Source organism: Astatotilapia calliptera, chromosome 1, assembly GCF_900246225.1.
Source record: "Astatotilapia calliptera chromosome 1, fAstCal1.2, whole genome shotgun sequence".
In the NCBI taxonomy this organism is placed as follows: domain Eukaryota; kingdom Metazoa; phylum Chordata; class Actinopteri; order Cichliformes; family Cichlidae; genus Astatotilapia; species Astatotilapia calliptera.
The window spans coordinates 17,861,748-17,883,651 of record NC_039302.1 but is presented as its reverse complement, the minus strand read 5'-3'; the positions used below and the strand labels follow the sequence as shown (position 1 = coordinate 17,883,651).

The window sequence follows — 21,904 nt, the reverse complement described above, 5'->3', positions numbered from 1 at the left end:
AATTAGACCTTTCTGGACAACAATTTAAGGCTCAAAGCAAAGCACAATGACTGTTTTTTTGCTTCATTGTAATGAAAATACTGGAGGTTTCGCTCATAGGTAGAAAAATCCAAACAGAGTGATGTAGCTAATATTAGAAGGCATGAGCACAGAGAAATCTTTTTTCAAGGAGTGGCCTTTTCTCCATGTTCGGTTTGACAGAGCTACCACACACACACACACACACACACACACACACACACACACACACACACACACACACACACACACACACACACACACACACACACACACAAGAAAATATGCACACACACTTAGGTTACATTAAAAGTTTTTATATGAAAAGAAACAGCCATAAATTATGGTATATTTTTCCAGCACTGACCTTTGCCAGCAACACACAAACACATATTTCAGAGTCCAAACAGCTGATGTGAAGCAAAAGGACAGTACCTGATCCTACACTTTCTGTAAGTCAGGAGTATGCATTTGCTCTGATCACAACGCGTTCAAGTTCCAAGGTCAACCAATTAACACCGAAATCTGCCACTAGAAACTACCTCTTTGTACTGCGTTACACATCGCGTGTACCGCACGACTGCTAAAATTGGGATTTGAGGTCAAGCCTCTTATGTGCTGTGGAGGAACGCAGTTTTACTACCACAAGTCAGAAAGATTCACTTTTAAATCAACTGAACCTTTAAATTCGAGACATGTGTTTACTTATGGCGAGGGTTAAGCTTAATTTAATTTCCCCTATCCATAACAGAGAGCTGTGTTTTTTCAAACTGTCATGTGACAGTGGCTCAGCACCAATAGAAAACACCACCACAACTATATACAGCAGAGGATACCAAAGAGGTTTTGTGTTTCATGTGCCTCTGTTAACTGTATATTGCAGTAATGCTATGTATGCACATGTTATATGTGCACATATGTGCATTTCGCCTTCCTGTAGCCGTGTGTGGATATGCATGAGCAAGCCAAAACTTCTACTTCAACTTCTGTGTGGAATTCATCCAGATCTACAACATGTTAAAAAAAAAAAAATCCTCCCAATCCTCCGTTCCAAATCCTTACTCTCCTCTGCGTCCAAACACACTAAAGTAGGAATTCTGCAGAGTTAGTTATTTTGACAATAGAGGTAATCTATGCCATCAGCAGGCTGTTCCCTACCTGGATGCACTGTGGTTATCTCTGCAAATGCAGCAGCCGCACAGTCAGTCAGACTGGGGACTGCATGGGGGAGTTTGGGATGCATTGGGGTGAGGCTATAACAGCAGCTATCCCAAGGGAAAATGGGGAAATGGGAGGAAGGGGAGGGTTGAGTGTTGAAGGCAAAGGTGTGAAGCAAAGAAGAACATCATTGCTCAGAAAAGGCTGAAATACTAATTGAACACAATTGAGCACGATTGTCTATTAAATATCCACTTGCATGAAGTCCATTCTGTACGTACTGTAGCATCTGCAAAATATGAAACAGCAGTGCGTAATCTCCACAGACGAGAGGACATTACTCGTCAGGAAACACCTAAAGCACAGTTCATTCACTTCCTGCAGCTGTGATACGCTTCATACAGAAAAAATAAAAAGCCTGCCGCTGTGATGTCAGAAAGACAAAGAGTATTTCCGCAAGCGATCTATCATGTCATTGAGTAATTTGGTGTTGAAAACATGGCCGGGTCACATGCCAACAGCTGTTTCATGCTCCAGCACACCACACAACTGTCACAACTGTACAAATCTCTCTTTTCTCTCTTTATCATTACCCTCTGTCTCTCTCAGACTTGCCCTTTTCGACGTCGGGTCGATGCCGTTTCTGATGCTGAACTTACAGCAGACTAGACACTCACAAAATGTCTAGCACCAGCGCACCAGTGCGTCAAGAATGACAACCAGAGTGTCACTCCAGTTAAAACATCTTTGTTGAGTGTGAAACAGTGACCAGTATTTTGACAGAGCTGAAATGCAGTAATGTCAGATAAAACTAGGGGAGGAAAAAAAAAAATCGCTCTCAAGCAACAGCTATTCTACCCAGAGGTTGTTAAAAGTAATGCTCTGATACGGATACAGTGCTGTGGCTGAACAAGGCTTTCATGTGCTGCTTGGCAAATACATTATCTGTCATTTCCTCGGCGTCAAATAACAAGAATAAAAGTCTATTTACTGAGCAACTGGGTTGAGGCAGGGTGAAGGGAGAGAAACGACCAGCAAGTAAAATGTTTTCGTCCGTGGTGGACGGCATTCAGTCCCCAGTGCTCCAAACATGCGGGCGTGCAACCTATCAATTCTCTTTGATTTTCTTTCACATATTCTTTACTCCAAAGACTGTAAAGACAGAACAACACAGAATAGCCTTGTCTTTTTGCACACTGATTAGGCCTCTTTTCTTAACTTCTGAAATACCCATTTTTTTCCTTTCCACCCCCCCTTTGTTCTCTGTCTTTCATATTCAGTGTGGAGTTTTTGTTTTCGTGTATGTTGGGGGGCAGGGGCATGAAAACAAGTCTCTCTCTCTCTTTCTCTCCCAGGTAATGTGTTTATTTTCCTAGGTCCCATCTTCTAGTTTACTGCGTGGTGGTGTTTCTCCCCTCTTATCGCCTGGGCCTCGCGGGGCACTTTAGCCCCTCAAATCCTGTTCACCACATACTGGTTTTAGAATCTGTGAAATGAGTGCTAGAGAAGCGTGGCCACAATGTCTGCCTGTGTTGCTACTGGACTCAAATGGGCTTGGTGCTTTTTTTTTGTCCAGGGAGATGCATAAATGGAAGTTTTTAACACCTCAAAGGAGGCTGGGCCTTTGTGGAGCCACACTAGAGAAGCCTGCCAGTCTCCCGAGGAGGCAGACACACTGAGTGCTGCAGGACAAAGAGCTAGAGGAGCAGAATCAGCAGGGGCATCACTCTGCTTTGGGAACCAGACACACACACACACACACACACATCCACATATATGGTTGCACTTACATACAGTACATAGCACACATGTGAACACTTCCACTCACACAAATATAACAAAGGGTGGAATGATTTGTATCTGAACTGCCTGTAAAGAAAAATAAAAACGATCCAAAGAAAATAGATATTTTAACAATTACTGTATATTTAAAATCTGAGAAATTAACCAGCAAATTCTTCTCACACCTGCAGTGCAACCTAGCTCCAGATAGAAAAGCAAACAGCCGCTGGCAGTAACAATATTATGAAAAGATATGAATATAAATACTGTATTTCCACTAGTTAAAATCCACATACAGTGCTAACTGTAAATAGATTCATATGATTGTACAAACAGACACAATAAAAATATACAACCATCACACCATTTCCTACTTATTGATTTCAGCTCCACTGTTTGAAAATAACTTCCTCATTTCCATCCCAATTTTCCTTATTGAAATTCTTTTTTTATTCCCCGAGTACAGCCAAACAGCTGGCATTTACAATCAGTCTTTATGCTGTTTAGATGCCTACAATAAGCATTTAGATGCAAATATCTCTGCCTTGTACAAAGGACTTGCAACTTCTGTCAGAAGCAACATAATCAACCTGCAATTGTCTCCTGGCTCCAAGTGGTTTCCAGTGACAAGGCCTAAGCCGTATGCATCTGTATTCAAATGATTCCCTATTTCAGGCACAGTTTAGTGTGGATATTTTCCAGCAGTACTGCACTGAAAATCAATCACATGGTGAATTAAACCAGAAAGGAAACAACTGATCCATAAATGATCAGGTTACAACAAGGCATTGGTGTCCACAAATTATTCAGTGTTCTCCTTGTTCGAGGAGAAGCAGGGATGCACTATTTGATTGTGGTTTTTTTCCACTGATGACTTGTGTTATTGTCGCACATTTTCGATTGGCAAAAGGAGGCTTAAGTTGACAAATGACTGCTTTAGTAGTAAGACCGGAACAATATAGACTACTTTAACTAAGGGCATGCGGGACACCTTTTCAGCATGATGCAGGTAAAAAAGAAACATTGGGAAGGAATAAACTCTGTTTATTAATTATTAATACAAAGCAACATTTTACATCATAGAGACCTTCCAAAAGCTTATTTAGTCTTTACACTTTGGTTACTGAACCAACTGAATGATAGAAATAAAGCTAAGGAGACGCACAGCACTTAATTTAATGTAGAAAAAAATACCTAAAACCTGAATAAGATTTAAAGGTCATGTAAATAAATAACTAAGCCTAAGTGTACACGGCCGTGCAGTAAATCTGATCAGGGCACGCGCTTTGCATTGACTTCATTGCCTCCATACGGTCATTTCAACAATTAACATTATAACTTCTGTTTTTATTTACAGTTTTACGGTCATGTTGTTTTTCCTTTCTTTGTTTTTAAAACCCACCATTAATAACAGCATTTGCAAAAGCAAATCCATTTAGGAGGAGGAAAAATGATCAGTTTGAGAATATTTCTGCCTTCTTAATCTTCTAAAGAGGGAAATGATTTAAAAGGAGGACACAAATCTCCAGTGACATGGCAGGAGCTGTAGGGCAACCACCCAGCCCACCACCACCCCTTTTTTCATTCTCCCTTTCTCATCTCACTCATGTCTACCTCTTGCCCCCATCCCCATTTCTTTCTCCTCCTTATTTACCTCTCCCCCCCCTTGTGGCATGAAGGGGTGGAAGGGCCAGGAGTCAGTGACAGGGGACTGAGAGCAGGGCTCCACTTGGCTTGTCCCCTCAGAGGAAACAAATGTAGTGTTTGAGCCACTGATCACTCGTATAATTGAGTTTAACACTCCTTTTCTGGATTAAAAAAGGGCCTTTGAAATGAAAGGTCAAATTACCTCTACAGTCAGGCAATAAATAAGTCAAACAAGGTAAGCGGTTCCTGCCAGCATATGTCAGTGGCAAATTTAATTAGTGAAAAAACAGGAAGCTCTTCCATTCTACACTGAATTATAAAAAGGCAGTGTCAGTTCCAGTTGTGCGGCAGCGAAATAGAAATATACATTATCGGCGATCAATGAATCTTATCGCTTTAAAAAAAAAATTGCACGCAAAATCCATTTAGTTCACACTATCTGTGCAATTGCATGAACACATGAACACCTTATGATTATACGATTACACGATTATGCGCATAACCAAATTACACGTGGAAAATAATTGAGTCTGGATAAGATCCTTAGTTAGATTTGTTCTTCGCACTTGCATGATTTTTTTTCCCTATTATGTAAAACATCCTATAGGTCCTTTGTTCATTGATTGCAGCACAAAGAAAGGAAATGGGCATAACGTAAGGCTGCAGTCTGGACTAAAAGCAAGCAAGGCACAGAACAAGAGAGAGAAAGAAAGAGAGAGAGACACCACTCCTCTACACCCAACCAGCTACAATGTGGCCTTTGTGACATAATGCCCTCTGCACAGCAGATTGTGGAAAATAATCCAGAATTTACTGGTTTACATATCCAGCAATAACAACTGACATCACAACCTGTACCATATATTCCATGCTTCTGGACACTTTTCACATTTACTGCAGAATGAGGGGGGTAAGAAAAACATTGTCAGGCAGTTATTCCCATCATGTCCTGGGAGCCCATTACAGCATGGCACAAGCAGTGGTAAAACTGAGAAAGTCAGCAAGCTGAGGCTACATGCAGGCAGAGGGCTGGGGAGCACTTAGGCTCATAGTACAAACCTACTACACACTGTTAACTGCTGGAGAAAGATGTAGTTCAAACAAACACTTGGCACCTGCAGATTATGTGTGTTTAAATTCTGGTAGCCATTAGGACTTAGTTTTTCTGTTCGAGTTGTTAGCTTCTGTGTGCTGCCCTCAACGTCAGGCCAGGCACTTTTCAAAGCTCCTAAAAAAGGACAATGAGCAGGAGATAGAGCATCTTTTAATTATCTCTCTCGACTTTGCCCAGTCCTGATTGTTGAAAGCGCGACAGGTGGGTCGCATAAAAAAAATAAGTTTCTACTAACACATGCTTCTCATTACTTTGCTTCTCAAGAAAAACTGACATTTCTCCAACCAAAAGAGAGAGGGTCCTCCATGGCCACCGCTCACCGCAAACTACTTTTCAAGTGTACCTTACATTATATATGAGTATACATTTTGAAGCTTGCACACTTTAAACATTCCAGAGAAGGGGGAGGGAGGGGAATGTAAACATATTAAATTGCATGTCCAAACGTGGAATATGTGCTGCAAGCTAAGTATGATCTATTTAATAAAAGAAAAACACTTTTCGGGATTCTTTTTCATTTAAACACAACTAGATTTCAATTGAATGAGCTGAGCACACTTGCAGACTGGTTTTCACAAACCTTTAGAAATTTGAGTTTTAAATGTGGACTGAATAAAACATAATAACATAAATAAATGTGCTAAAATACGTGACTTCCATCCATCTTTAAAAAAAAAAAAAGAGCCACAGCTCTAAAATTTCAATATTCGAACTGCAAAAATAATATTTCCAAGGAACAGCCACAAAAAGAGTGTGTGTAAGTGTGTGTAAAGGCACGCGTGCTCGTCTGCGTGTCAGTATATACATGTGTGTGCATGCCTGCTCTCCACAACAGCCCTGCAAACGTGGTTTTGGGCAGAGTAAATGGTAAAATGTTGAAATTGGAAAAAATATTAGCCTTCTTTCTCTTGAATAGTAGAGAGATAAGCACCCTTTAGCAATGAAGCCAGTGGAGTTTAAGCTTATTATGAATACCTCTCGGAGCGCAGAAGCATGTACTGTAGAAATCAAAGGGAGTAATAGGCAGGTAAGCCAGTGTCATTTTAAGGAGGAAGTCAGTTGTGAAATTGTAAAATCGCAAGGCCCTGCTGACAATCTCCTGCCCTCAGAACACTCCCATAAATGATTTCTAATGGCAGTGGCTATCACATATTTGAAAAAGTTAGAAGTTTGTGAGGCGAAAAGAAAGAAAATCCAATGCTAATCTCTCCATTGATGGAGACTAATAATAATAAGACCATTTACAGTGGGGCAAAAAAGTATTTAGTCAGCCACCGATTGTGCAAGTTCCCCCACCTAAAATGATGACAGAGGTCAGTAATTTGCACCAGAGGTACACTTCAACTGTGAGAGACAGAATGTGAAAAAAAAAATCCATGAATCCACATGGTAGGATTTGTAAAGAATTTATTCGTAAATCAGGGTGGAAAATAAGTATTTGGTCAATAACAAAAATACAACTCAATACTTTGCAACATAACCTTTGTTGGCAATAACAGAGGTCAAACGTTTACTATAGGTCTTTACCAGGTTTGCACACACAGTAGCTGGTATTTTGGCCCATTCCTCCATGCAGATCTTCTCGAAAGCAGTGATGTTTTGGGGCTGTCGCCGAGCAACACGGACTTTCAACTCCCGCCACAGATTTTCTATGGGGTTGAGGTCTGGAGACTGGCTAGGCCACTCCAGGACTTTCAAATGCTTCTTACGGAGCCACTCCTTTGTTGCCCGGGCGGTGTGTTTTGGATCATTGTCATGTTGGAAGACCCAGCCTCGTTTCATCTTCAAAGTTCTCACTGATGGAAGGAGGTTTTGGCTCAAAATCTCACGATACATGGCCCCATTCATTCTGTCCTTAACACGGATCAGTCGTCCTGTCCCCTTGGCAGAAAAACAGCCCCATAGCATGATGTTTCCACCCCCATGCTTCACAGTAGGTATGGTGTTCTTGGGATGCAACTCAGTATTCTTCTTCCTCCAAACACGACGAGTTGAGTTTATACCAAAAAGTTCTACTTTGGTTTCATCTGACCACATGACATTCTCCCAATCCTCTGCTGTATCATCCATGTGCTCTCTGGCAAACTTCAGACGGGCCTGGACATGCACTGGCTTCAGCAGCGGAACACGTCTGGCACTGCGGGATTTGATTCCCTGCCGTTGTAGTGTGTTACTGATGGTGACCTTTGTTACTTTGGTCCCAGCTCTCTGCAGGTCATTCACCAGGTCCCCCCGTGTGGTTCTGGGATCTTTGCTCACCGTTCTCATGATCATTTTGACCCCACGGGATGAGATCTTGCGTGGAGCCCCAGATCGAGGGAGATTATCAGTGGTCTTGTATGTCTTCCATTTTCTGATGATTGCTCCCACAGTTGATTTTTTCACACCAAGCTGCTTGCCTATTGTAGATTCACTCTTCCCAGTCTGGTGCAGGTCTACAATACTTTTCCTGGTGTCCTTCGAAAGCTCTTTGGTCTTGGCCATGGCGGAGTTTGGAGTCTGACTGTTTGAGGCTGTGGACAGGTGTCTTTTATACAGATGATGAGTTCAAACAGGTGCCATTCATACAGGTAACGAGTGGGGGACAGAAAAGCTTCTTACAGAAGACGTTACAGGTCTGTGAGAGCCAGAGATTTTCCTTGTTTGAGGTGACCAAATACTTATTTTCCACCCTGATTTACGAATAAATTCTTTACAAATCCTACCATGTGGATTCATGGATTTTTTTTTTCACATTCTGTCTCTCACAGTTGAAGTGTACCTCTGGTGCAAATTACTGACCTCTGTCATCATTTTAAGTGGGGGAACTTGCACAATCGGTGGCTGACTAAATACTTTTTTGCCCCACTGTATCTCTTTGATTAAACAGCGCATACTCTGAAGCTCGCAAGAATGTGTGATTCTTTGCGAGTGCTCTAAGCTTCCCAAAGTAGACCCCGCTTTGCAGAACATTCCTTATGGTTTCAAGTTCAATTGGCTGTGAACGTCCACTCATACATGCTGCACCAAAATCATAAAAAAGCCCTTGTTCGTGTTTTGTTTTGAACAATGTTTGTGAGACGAGAGCTACTCGGTGTGCACATTTAGGTTTGTTTTTTTCTTTTTAAAAAAGGAGAAGATCAGCTGTTTTTGGTATCGTATTCATTGGTGCATTTTTACCTAATAGCTTAAGTTGTAAAGCTCCTCTGCTGAGATCTGTTGTAAAGATGATACCATAACATGACTGCTCTGAGGCACCATGAACTCTTTCGTGCTTAGATATTCTACAAAGGCTCTCACACAGACACACACACACATAAAACACCCACAGGCTAATACATACTATGTTTTTTCTCCTCTGAATATTCATCCATGTTTCCACATCATCTGCAGGTCTCCTAATCACAGTCACTTCCCCTTTAATCACAGAGCTCTAATTAGGTCCTAATAAACCATTTTGCCATCCTCTTGGAGCGCCTCTGTGTCACTCACACATCAAACCATGAAATACTATATTAAGGGGCTGTCAAGCTCAAAGGAAAGCTCCTCCAGCAGCAGTGATACAGATACTGCAGGCACACCCTCCTACACTAATTGAAATTATCGAAAGCTCTGCTTACATGTGACACTTGGCCATGTCTGAAACCATAGGCTGAAGTACAGCCGGCAAAAGCATGACGGTTGTGCCAGCGCTGAGGCTCTACTGGTTTCTCTGATGTCGGATAATTGTTTAAACCTGAGTGGATATGGCACAGGGCCTCATGCTGCTTGTTCTGCCAAAAGAGTAAACAAAAAATGTTCTCACTAGCACTTTGCTCCTCTGTTTCTTCTATTCTGACTCAGTCCAGAATGGGCTTCAAGGAAAGCCTCATGATTCCATGTTCATCTTGGAGAACCAGTGTTGGGGATGATGATCACTGACCACAAGTTGATAATGATGACTGTTTAATTAGAAGCCTTTCTTTGGCCTGGCCACAACCCAAACTCCTCCACCCTGCAGATGGTAACCAATAAATTTAGCTTTGCTGAAGATGAGGAGGGACATTGTACCTCCTTAATCTACCCCACCCCTAACCAAGAACACAAAGCCTTTCTCCTTACTAACACAAAAAAACCGTAGCTATGCTGAACAAGGAAACCTCTGAAGTCTAACAGTCTGTGTACACATACACCTAAGTCAAGCGGTGGTGTTTTCACAGGCTGTCAAGTTTCATTTTTATATATTCTTCTTAATTCGCCTTTTTAGGAGCGTTTTCTTTTCCTGGTCAATATAAAGTTTGTCATTTGTTTGTGCAATGTCCTTTTTTCGTAACTGAAGCATAATTGCATTTTCCCGGTAATGTTTAGGAAATACAAACAAGCACTTGGTTACAGATACGCAAAAAGCTGCTTGCTGCAAATGCATTAGGGCTATGTTTGGAAAGCTGAAGCCTCTTTAGCGGTTCGCAAAAATACTGCGACCATCTCAGCGTGAAACGTCAACTTGAATATCACTGGGTCCAAACTCCAGCTACCACAGAAGACTTTAGTTGCCTGACCATCCACCCTGACCTCCTCCGTATGAGCTGACGTACAGGAACATAATCCTCCAAACAACATTTGACAGCGAGGGTAAATTGCAGCTGGAAATTAGTCACATATTGTGGTGTGTAGAAGGTGAACTTGAATATTGTGCAATAATGGAGCAAAAAGCAGAATTTTTTTTTAAGTTGTATATTTTACACACCATCCTGTCTTGTGGAAAAAAAGATTAAGTGTTGACATTCTTTCCTGTCCAATCCCTGTACGTCCCTACCCACCACCTGCCAATCATCTTGCTTCACACGGGCCTCCTCCCAGAGATTTCTACAATCATATGCCTGGCAGAAACACCACTCTGTGTTTTGTATGTGTGCGTATATTGTATGTGGGCGGGTGGCGTGTGCCAGAGTGGCTATCCCATAAGATTTTCAAAGACGCTCATGGGAAACTTTCTGCACGGGCCAAACCCCAGTCTTTCTCTGTCATTTCAGCAGATTTCTCTTTTTTTAGTACCATTCATGAAACAGGAGATTGTCACAGATGGTACTCTCTCTGATTTTATTCTTCAAGCTCCGAGTTGCCTTTTTTTTGGCCTTCATTGCTAGAGCTGCACTTTGCTTATAAATGTACAGCTGAGCCAATCAGAGGTTTCTTGTGCAATTTAAGAGTGGGTAAAATGTTTCCACTGCCTCCAACAGTTGTTTCTAAAGTATGAATGTTAACTCATGGATCTTCAAAAGAACAAGCAGATGGTTGTTAATTCAAATTTGGTTTAAGCTGAAAGTTCATATTTTCCAGCATTAGTGTTTCTGTTATGGTTCTATAGTAGCACAAGTCGTCAGAGTGATGGATAAAAATATTTCCAGCTGCTTCTCTGATGCTACAAAGACATATACTCGCAGACTCAAATTAAGGACACTAAATGTTATCAATCACCTCGAAAATGTAACATTTTCCCTGTGAAAAATTCACCAACTGTGGGTCAGGACAAAAATCCATTTCTTGGACTGAAGAAGACCAAGTTTAATCTCAACGTCAGAGGGGTCTGGGGCGACGTGAATACCAACATCATTATTTGTGCAGAGTTTTAGTCTCAGAAAATCTACTTTTAGCTCATCTTTTTACCAACAGTGCCTAAACACCCCCCCCCGCCCCACTTCACTAACAGAGTGAGTGGGAGAGAGGGGATAACAAAGACAGACATCCAGAGCGGGAGAAAGACAGAGACCAAGAGAAGATTGTGGTCGAGTCTGCTGAAGCCATTTTCTCATAATGCACATTAAGAGCACAGATTTGTAACACATCCAAGTAACTGTATAAAGAAATTATTCAGAAAGGCAACAAAAGACCAGGGCAAGAAGAGATGCTATGGTTAAACTCATCAGAACTTTAGCCACAAGACCCTTTCCATTTATTCCCCCACCCTCCCTCTTTGTCACTTTGATTTATTTTTGGCTTTGTACATTAGTGTTTTCCTCGGGAGAAGCTGTTGGGAAAATGACTTCTGGCCCAGTACATCCTTTTCTTTTCCATAACTTCCTCGCCTGTTTTAGATGTCACCGTAGCTGCTCCATGATGCAAGTGCTTGATCAGGGTTTGTTTCCACCCAAGAGGGACAACACACAATATGTGGAGAGCTTAAAAATTTAGCAGCAGCAAAGAGTTTTTATATAGCAAATAGTTTTTATGAAAGGCTTGCCTTTTAAAAAATAATGAACTCTACAGGTGGCATTTATAACACATTAAAGGCTCTTTGTTATAGCATTTACTGTGCGCACACCATTATAAATCGCGCATATCAGCTAGCGTTCTGCTTTGTGAGTCCAAGTTGGAGATTACGACAAAATTGATCATTATTTTCACTTAGCTTCAGTGCACAGTAAAAAAAAAAAAACAATATAGATGTGCATATGTGCATTAATGCTATGTACAAGCGAGCAGGCAAATGTGCACACAGAAATAATCGTGTGCTCAAAAAAAATAGCTCCCGGTATCGTTAATGCTCCACCATAGAATAATGAAGCCAAATTGGCTGGCTTAGATGCAACTGTGAGGCATATTTTACATCTCATGTCAGATCAAGCTGGCAGATGCCAAGCCGAGCTATTAAACTCCACCAATTGGATAATGCCTAATTGTTCGGCTTTAAAGGACCGTGGAGACCTGCTTAACTTGAATACAAAAATAACTACTGCCTTCTGAGAATATAGAGTGCATAAAACATTGTAAAAAACATTAATACTTGATTAAATTGTATAAATGATTTCGGTCCTAAATGCTGAATTGCTTGATGCATTCTTACAGCGTGGGTATTCATGACAAATGAGAAATTCAAATACGTGCAATATGCCATATTTGCACAGCTTCTCCCTTATTAGATAGCGAGGTTTTTATGGCATTCCCTCACATTATATTTACACGAAAACCCCCGGTGTCACAGCTGCCCGTGCTGGCTCAAGTTATTTTCATGGAGTGTTTTAATGCTTCCTCCAAGGCAGCAGCTTGCCCATGGGATGGCCTGATCCGCACACAATGGGAGGAATCACAAGGAAAAGGCTTGTTGTGATGCTTTTGTGTGTAAGCAGCGCAAAGGCCCACATTACACTAATCTCTTTTCCCTTGTTCACTTACAAGACACAATCTCAGGTCTTCAGAGCTTCTACAATTCTAATAGGGCAGAAATCACTTGGGGCAAAAGATCACAGCTTCTTCTTCTTCTTTTTTTCATTAGTCCCAGTATGCTGGAGCAAGGTCACTAATATACACGCACACACATATGCAGACCATATATCTGTCTATCTGTTAAAAGCACATGCGCTGACAAATAAGCACTTTTTCCTCTGCAGCTGAAATTAAAGTGTAGCACGACCGCAGTCAGTGAAAGCTGCTGGTGAGTCAAAATAATAATTAATGCACGACTCTTTCAGACTGTAGCTAACAAAATGGTTGCCACAAAAACAGGGAGAAAGAAACTTTTTTTTTAATACCCGAACTGTAGCACAAAAAAAAAAAAAAAAAAAAAAGACACGAGGGCGACACAAATGTTTGTTTAAAATTCAGTTTCAACCACCTGCACTCTTTTTGCACAACCTGACAGTTCTCAGTCTTGGTCTGTATGCTGTTTGTGCAAGTGTACTAATGCCTGTGCCCCTATTCCCGTGTGTGTGTGTGTGTGTGTGTGTGTGTGTGTGTGTGTGTGTGTGTGTGTGTGTGTGTGTGTGTGTGTGTGTGTGTGTGTGTGTGTGTGAGAGTGCGCGTGTGCGCAGGGACTCCAAAATCCACCACATTTTAATTACTGCCCGGCTGCACTGTGTTCCTCTTTGATATGGAAATAGAGGCAACCATCTTCACACAGCCACTGTACAAATCTTCATGTGATTCATAAAAAACAATGAGCCGGGCTAATTCCTCCACCTGATTACAGTCCCAGACCTGTGTCAGAGAAATGCGGCCACCAACGCCTTTCCAATTAATTCTACATATTAATGGGTGATTTAAAAAAAAAAAAAATCAACAAAGGCTACTTACCATAGCCTAGACTGTTGCATTTTGAAGTCAAACTTAATTATGCACAACTATGCTATGGACTGAAAGAAAATGTCCAATTATTTTGAGAAAAACATATTCGGTGGGAGAGTGAATGATGCAGATCAAAATGGGCCACTTACATTACTTGTGCAATTATACAGTTCCTGTGATGATACACATATTTAGGTTTTATTTTTATTTTTTTTAATCTGTAATCTTGTAATGTCAGCAATACCGTTCACTTAGAGCAGCCAGGGGGACACTGAGATCTAACAGAGCAGAGGGAAAAACCGCTGCTGCCTTTGTTGAGGTTCAGTAAGTGTTGGCGCACATATGTGTTAGTAGTAAAAAATAAACAAGAAATAGCACACAATAAAGTTGAATCTTTGACATTAAAGGAACCTGTGTTCTTGAAAAAAAGCACAATATTAAAAAAACCTCTCTCATTCAGATTGAGGCAATGTAACAGCCAAAGCTGTGCGAAATTTCAAATGAGGAACCTTAAGATGCCTTTTGAAACAGCTGGTGTACTACACATGCTCGCATGTGTCTGCCTGGCTCCACATTATCACAGCTTTTCATTTAAGAGGCTGACTTGATGGAGGTGATGCCCCACTGTCCGCTCTTTCTGGCTCCACTGACCCTTGATAGCATCGGTATTTTTGCCTGTGAGAGCTGACAATTTTCTAAACAGCGAAGAGCCATAATTAATTTAGTGACATTAATTAGTGGCGTGTTACTAAGTTGTCAAGAACTCGTTGTTGAAGGGTAAAATTGCCAAAAGAAAATGCTATGGCATCGCTTCTTATCATTGTTGGAAGATTGTGCAGCAAATTAGATAACACTTAGAAAGACAGATGTCACAACACGTGCTGCCACATTCATTAACTCCTGCGGTCCTTCAACAGTCCCCCGCCTCGCCTCAAACTTTACCAGGCCTGCTGTTCTTTACCTCCTCTTATCCTGTTTATCATTAGGTCCTAGCTATAGCTTCCCCTCTCCCAGACCACAGTCTACTCTTGACCTGTCACTTGGAATAAAATAGCTGTTTTTTGTAAACCCCCCCCCCCCCAAAAAAACCCAAAAACGTACAAATGGAAAGACAAGTGTCCAAAGTCCCAGTGATGATATGTGTGTTGAGAGAGATGTAGTGACTTTTTGGATTTTGACATTTCAGATCACAGTCAACAGTAGTTTTATCTGTTGCAAGAGTAAAGCCATTCTTGCAGAGTGTCCACATGTATGCAGGCATGCCAAGCCCCCCGCCCTTCTCTCTCTCTCTCTCTCTCTCTCTCTCTCTCTCTCTCTCTCACACACACACACACACACACACACACACAGGATAAATAACATAACAGTACAACAAGAACAATTGAAAAGAAATGGAAAGTTAAAGAACTCGAGCCGAGCGGAGCGGAGCCACCTCATTACAAACTCAACTTTTTTATGAAATAATCTGCACACACTCATACACATATTGTTATCGTCATTCACGACACTGCACAGTTTGCATGTGGCAAAATATTATTTGCATTTCTGAATAAAGAGATATGTCGCTGCGAGTGCATTTTATTTTCCTTGTGCACGTGTCAAATCAGCTTATCGTGAGCGGAATTGGTTGTAATATCATTAAAGAATTCATTTTGGCAAGGGAACACACTCCGAGTGAGACTGTTCGCAGAAGAGCAAGGCCGTAAAACGAAACCTACACACACCAGCACCTTCATTTGCATGAGTGTGTGGCTTGGAGTTAAATAACAGTTTTTTAAGCATTAAAATAACATAACATGGGTAAGATATATCATCACTGAGACGGGGACTTTTTCTTCCCCCCTCCCCCCCTTTACAGTTATGCCAAATGTACCCTCTGCGTTAACAGAATCAACCGTTAATAATCAGATAATCACATATATGAGCAAGACATTAATATTCACAGCATCACATGAAGCACATTTCTTTCAGCGCCCCTTTTCTCGCCCTCCTTCCCTCTCACTCGCTCCCATCTTTTTCTTTGATCCCACGAATTGCTGGCTCAAGAGCTTTAAATTATAATAATAATAATAATGATAATAATAATAAATCCTACCTGTGTATGAGGACAGTTAAAGGCAAGATTTGAGGTTTATTCAGTTTGTGTTTTTTTTGTCTGAACTCATTTTAAAATGGCCTCATCATTTCTCTTCCACTCAGTAAAACAAATATAAATTATATAAATATAAAATCACCATGTCATGCAATACTGGAGACACTGGACATGGACAGAGCAGCAGCTAGTGAGGCTTCCTCCCTTCATGCCAAACTGTAGGTCCTAAAAAACTTTGAACTTACTGGCAGATCAGTGTTAGCGACCCTACATCTTATGCTGAGTCCAGGTGGGAAATGCTGCCTTATTTCTCAGTCTTGCAAAAAAGCTCAAGTCTCACCCCAAATAACAAAACGCAGATTAGTCTTTGAAAATACAGGAAAGGTGCAAGGCCAGGCAACATTACATAAGATTTTATTGCCCTGTATTATGTATCAGAGAAACATACAAATACACAGATTAGTTGAGTTTTAATAGATTTGTTTCCAATTTCAGTGAAATAAATGCGCACATGTCAGTGGCAGTATTGATTTAAAAAGAAATACAGTGAATATTTCAAGGGGATCACACTGCCAAAATTAGTTACACTTCACATTCCTTCGACTATAATGCACATTTGAGCTGCATGTACCAATTGTGCAGTAGGTCATTAATTAAGTTGCCGGTAGTTCTCATGTGGAAAAATAAGTGAGAAAGGTTCAATAAAAGCCAGCGCGGCTGGCATCAAAAAGCTCTAATGCCGCTTTTCACTCTTCCCTCTCTCGCTCTTTTGCTGAGCGACACGCTGAGCTGCACAAGCCGTCAGAGACAAACTCTTATAGAGACAGAGCCGAGTGTCCCTGTATAGCAATCAGGACAATGTGCTGAATGGGCAGTCTAATTATAAATGTGCCATTTAGACTTGCATTTGGTCTCCAGAACCGGCTTACCTTATGAGGAAACGTGCGTAAACAGCCACAGTAAGAGCAACTGTGCAAAACAAAATGCCACACGGACTAAAAACTTTACTTGGGCGGAGGAGCGGACTACCGAGTGTTCTTATCACTGTGGCAAAAATAATAATAGTAATGCGCGGGAGGGCTATCTGGGTTTGAGGTCTTAAAACGGGGGGGGGGGGGGGGGGGGTGCCGGAGTTAATTACAGTGTCATTAATTAGCCACAGGTGTGTCGTTTGTGTGGACGAAAAATGCACGTGCTCGGCGCTGAAAACACAGAAGAAGAAGAAGAAACAGAAGGGGGGGGGGGGTGTTTAAACTGTTGTCATAGTGGATTCCCGTCTTATTAAAATGTTATTAGAAGTCCCGCAGTAGCCTCAGAGTGCTGTTTTGTTTTTGTTTTTTTTGTTTTTTTTTTACTCAGGGAGTGTGTCTAATTTTGAAAAACGTCTTAAAATGAGGGGGCACTCTACACCCGCTGCTGCCGAAATTAATGATCTTGGAGTGATATTTTAGGAAATCTTCAATTTTTCATAAACCTGCAAAATCAATTGACGTGCGTGCAAAATTAAATATTTCCTCAATGAGCAGTGTGTCTGAAATTTAAGTGCTTTTTAGTATCCTAAAATATGACCAAAATCTGGCGTCTCTAAATATCTAAAAAAAAAACATTTTATACTGGAAGGCCTTACTATTCATTGCTGGAACTGTCTTGCGGCAACAAACACATAAAAGGTGAGAAAATATCTCCTGATGGACACATGTACAGTTCTCACAATGGAACTTCTGTTCCGTTTATCCCGGGAGCGAGGAGCTTCAGATATTTCGGCTTAAATGGAAAACTGTCTGTTCGAGTACATCTTCTCTAAATGGACAAGCCCCGCGATTGTTGAATTTAATTTATGGCTTATGCATTCTTTTGGGGTCAATTCCCCTGACCCCCGGAGAAAGTTAAGGAAGAGCAAATTCCCAGGCTGCACGGCTTCAAGAAACTCCGAGGTTTCGGACAGGAAGAAAAAAAAAAGATTAGTGGGGGTCTGATAACTTCAGGCAACAAAGGTTCTGGATGCACGAGGGTATAATGAGACATAAGCGGAAGGTTCAAATAAACTTGTCTACCTCACATGTGGACAGGAACCTACCGGGACGCACGTCACTGTCAATGAACGGTACCGCTCTGTGGACAGAAGGGAAACTGCCACCAGCAGAACAAAGTTACAGGGCGCTGTAAACACGCACAGAACACCGCAACCAACCATCAAACATTTAATAGCTGATTAAGAATCAACACTCGGCAACGATAGATAGTTGAAACGTTATCGGTGGCAGCGGTCGGGGTTGGTCTAAGCGCTGCAGATTGCACCGTGCAGCCTGAGTCCGCCCGCACGCTCCCCGCTGCTGAAAGGGAGAAGAAAAAGAAGATGATTTTAAAGCTGCGAGCGATGAATCGGGCTGCCGCAGAGTTTACTTGTGATAAAGTTCAGTAAACGCGCTTTTTACGAATTACGAGGTCACCAGAGCCACTTCCAACCAGCACTTCACGCGTCACTCTCGTCTCGCGTGTAGACTTGGCTTGTTTGAGGTGAAAGCGACGCACCAGACAGTCTCAGTGATTAAAGTTTGACAGTCATTCTCCGAGTCTCAAAATGTACCGACTCGAGAAAGCTTTGCACACAGTTTACTTTGTAAAAAAATAAAATAAAAAACAATAATAGTAGTTTTAAAGCAAAACGCGCGCAAGGTTGTGTGATCGCTCGCGCTGACAGCGCGCTCGCCTTTAAGGAATCAGCAATTAAACACAAGGTGGAAATATAAGGAGAAGGAGGCATGTTGGAAAAGTAGAGAAAACGTGTTGTTTACCTTGTTGGTGTGAGCCGTGCTGATGATTGCCTACTTTTGCGTCCTTCCCCGTGCGCAAAGAACAGCAACTAGTCTCGGCTATACTTTACTGAAAATGATCACCGAGCTATCTGTTGAGCGAAAACTTAAGTCTGCTCACTCGGGGCCATAGGAGGGGATCCCGTCCACTCTCTGTGAAGTTCAGTTGTACAAAACTACAAGTACCTTTTGTTAACCGTCTATCTGGTCTTTATCTCCCTCTCTCACACACTCAGACAAGAGAAGACGATGCTGTCAATCTTGGCAATCAATGCGCGCAGCCATGTCGCAAGTATTCAAAGCATTTCCCGTCGTGCAACATCAGAAAGTGAGTGGCCAGGGCATTGATCTGAGGAAGGCAAAGAGGCAGGACTCCCCCTCCTCCTCCCAGACAAGAGATACGGGAGAGAGAGAAAGAGAGAGAGAGAGAGAGAGAGAGAGAGAGAGAGAGAGAGAGCGCGAGAGAGAGAGGTGGCGAAATAAAAGTGGAGACAGGGAGGATGGCTGTTAGCTTACTGCCCGCTTTTAGTAAGTTTAATAAGCTTACTTAAATTAACACCACTTACAAGCTACACAACAACTGAAAAGTTAAGGGCGACCTTTCCACCCCAGAGTTTTTCTTCAGTGACACTTTTTTTTTCATTTGTCTCGTTAGGAAACGAGTAATTCAGCGACCCCTCCCACTTCAGTCAAAGTTTATTATAATTATTACTATTGTTTCTTAAGAGGAAAATGCGGTCATCTGTGAGTATAGGTGACGAGATCAGGTGAGCGATAGGCTGTTTTATTTTTATTTACTTAAGTTTTGTGATACAACAGCATGTATTTGTGTGAATTACATCACCGTTTAAAATATAGCAGCATTAGATTCGGTGTTCTTTATAGTTTGTCACGGTGTCCTATACGCCTAGTTTTCATTTTCACACCATCCAGAAGGCTGCAGCTTCTTCTTCCTCTTCAGATTATTTCTAATTTAATTGACTGAGTCTCACATTATGCATTTTTGATTTTTTTGTGTAGATTTTAAAAAAATATTATTTATTTATTTCATCATACGCGCATTTCTTGCCAGTCAATTAAATACATGCAAGTATTGTCACGATATATACTTACTGGAACACAAGTGAATTATTACATTTTATAAAAACGTGTCAAAAAATAAAAGACTTGTCGGTGACTGTCTTACTGTTTAAATTTACACACTTATTTCAGAATTCTGATATACATGTATATATTATTTTGTAAATAATTAAAAACAAACACACACAAATTTATATATTGACCAGTATAACGTTAGAAAATAATGGAAAATTGTTCGAAGCGTTACGTTTAAGTTTTACTTTCATAAACGACATTTTACTGTAGTTTTGGTGTATTTGTTCTTAAGTTTTAACACAGAAACTAAAAATAAAATAACCATTATGTACCATCAGTACGTTAACGCAGAGCTATTGATTAGCAGGTTAGACTGGATACAGCTGAAATACAAAACACCTCATTTTTTTAAACAGATTCAGCAAATGTAAGTTGACATCTGATATTACTCAAAAATCCAGCTACTGGGACCTTACAGGCAGACCCTCACTTGCAATAGCAGAAGATTTTACTGAGAGGAATTTATCTGTCACGAACAGAGCATATGTTTTAGATAATCAGCTGGGTTTGGATGAGGCCCACAGCTATCATTCAAAAAAGGAATCTCGGTAGAAACGTGCACATATTTAAAAAATGTAATTTAATTTAAAAAGAGGAGAGAGAGATCTGACAACGTTGTAGCTTTGAAAAACATCAGCAACATTTTGTGACCAGCAGAAAATACAAATAATAATAATAATCATAATAATATTAATAAAAGGTAGAAGTCCGTTAGTTAACATGCCATAAGTGTCACATAATAGAAATGAGAAAGTTACTTACAAAGACAGGAGACAGCAGAAGAAAATTCTGATTGTTAACTGCAGAATGACATGAGCTGAGCTGAAAGAAGGAGGGGAAGCAGAGGAAGAGAGAGAGAGTGACAGAGGAGAGAGAGGGGGGGGGGGGGGGGGAGAGGGAGGGAGAGAAAGAGAGTGAGGCAGAGAGAGAGAACAACTTCGCGACAGATGCGAGTCCTGAGCGTCTCACTTTCCCTTTCTTGCTGTTCCAGGTGAAGCAAAACACACCAACACCACATCTACATCAAAGACCTTCAAAATGCTCCTGTGCGCGTTACAATGCACACACTGCATGCTTTTCTCCACTGAACTTCTACAACACTGATAGCCTGCAAGTTAAGTATTAACTTTTTTTTTCCCGGCAGTGTGCGAAATGTCAAAGTTTACATTTAGCTACGAATAAATAAAGAAAGACTTACCTTTAACACTGAAACTTTTCTACTGTCACACTTTTAACCTGAGCCCCTCTTCTAAAGCTATAACGATCTGATGCACATCACCAAATTTAATAAAAATCATACAGAGTAAAAAGCTTTGCACCATAAAATTGCATATGATCCTATAACAGTCTGACACCGTGTTTTTCCGGATGCATACATGATGATTCTGTGTTGTTCCTGCTGTTAGTGTACCTTCTTTAACGAGCGGAGTTTTTTCTTTCACCGCTTGCACTTGAACGTGTGTTGGATGTGTCTCATGCGCCACCTTTTGGTCACTGTGTGAAGCTCACCTGCAAGGGAAAAAAAATCTCTTTAAAGACAGACAATCAGTGCATTTAGGGAAAACACCTTTATTTTATTTATTGATCTTTGTTTTTAAAGTTGGACGTTCAATTTTTATTTGGTTAACATTGACCAAACGGCAATAAGGAGTGCAATGGCATTACCACCGGTTTCCATTGTTGCTGCTTCAAAAGTGACAGTGTGAGTAGGGTTAAAAGAAAAAAAAAGGGTGCAAAACAATATGAGTCATTACATTTGTTTAACGTGTATTTATTTCCAGACTTTGCTCTGTTCAGTGACAGATGATTGTGCAGCTGAACAGGTGCCCGCAAGTGCCAGATAGTTCTCTAAATACAAATATAGGCTACTTTTACAGAGGTGACTGTAATGGCTTCCTCTTTATAGCTCAGATGGTAGTGCGCGAAGCCTGTGTGAAGAGCAAAAGACAGTCCAACTTGTTGGGGGGTAAGGCAGACACATTTGCATACCCTGTGAGTCTTTGATGCATCTTGAAATTCAAGTCTAGCCCATAAATATTTGAAAAGGAGAGTGCATGAAAATCAACATTTTTGTTACATTAAATTAACATGTGTTCTTCTCCTGTT

At 41.0% G+C, this 21,904-nt stretch overlaps 1 protein-coding gene across 7 annotated transcripts in view; it reads right to left on the bottom strand.

Moving 5' to 3' along the window:
• sox6 (SRY-box transcription factor 6) overlaps positions 1-21,135 on the bottom strand; it is a 129,389-nt gene extending 108,254 nt beyond the window's left edge. For 3 of the 7 annotated variants that reach the window (XM_026167257.1, XM_026167309.1, XM_026167295.1), the window contains exon 1: positions 18,626-19,044. The gene's annotated coding sequence lies outside the window, so the exon portion shown is untranslated. Of the gene's footprint in view, positions 1-16,759; positions 16,941-18,625; positions 19,045-20,560; positions 20,621-20,996 lie in introns of those variants that run through there. The other 4 variants (XM_026167266.1, XM_026167286.1, XM_026167301.1 and 1 more) reach the window with 4 other exon arrangements.
• Between the last annotated feature and the right edge of the window lie 769 nt (positions 21,136-21,904).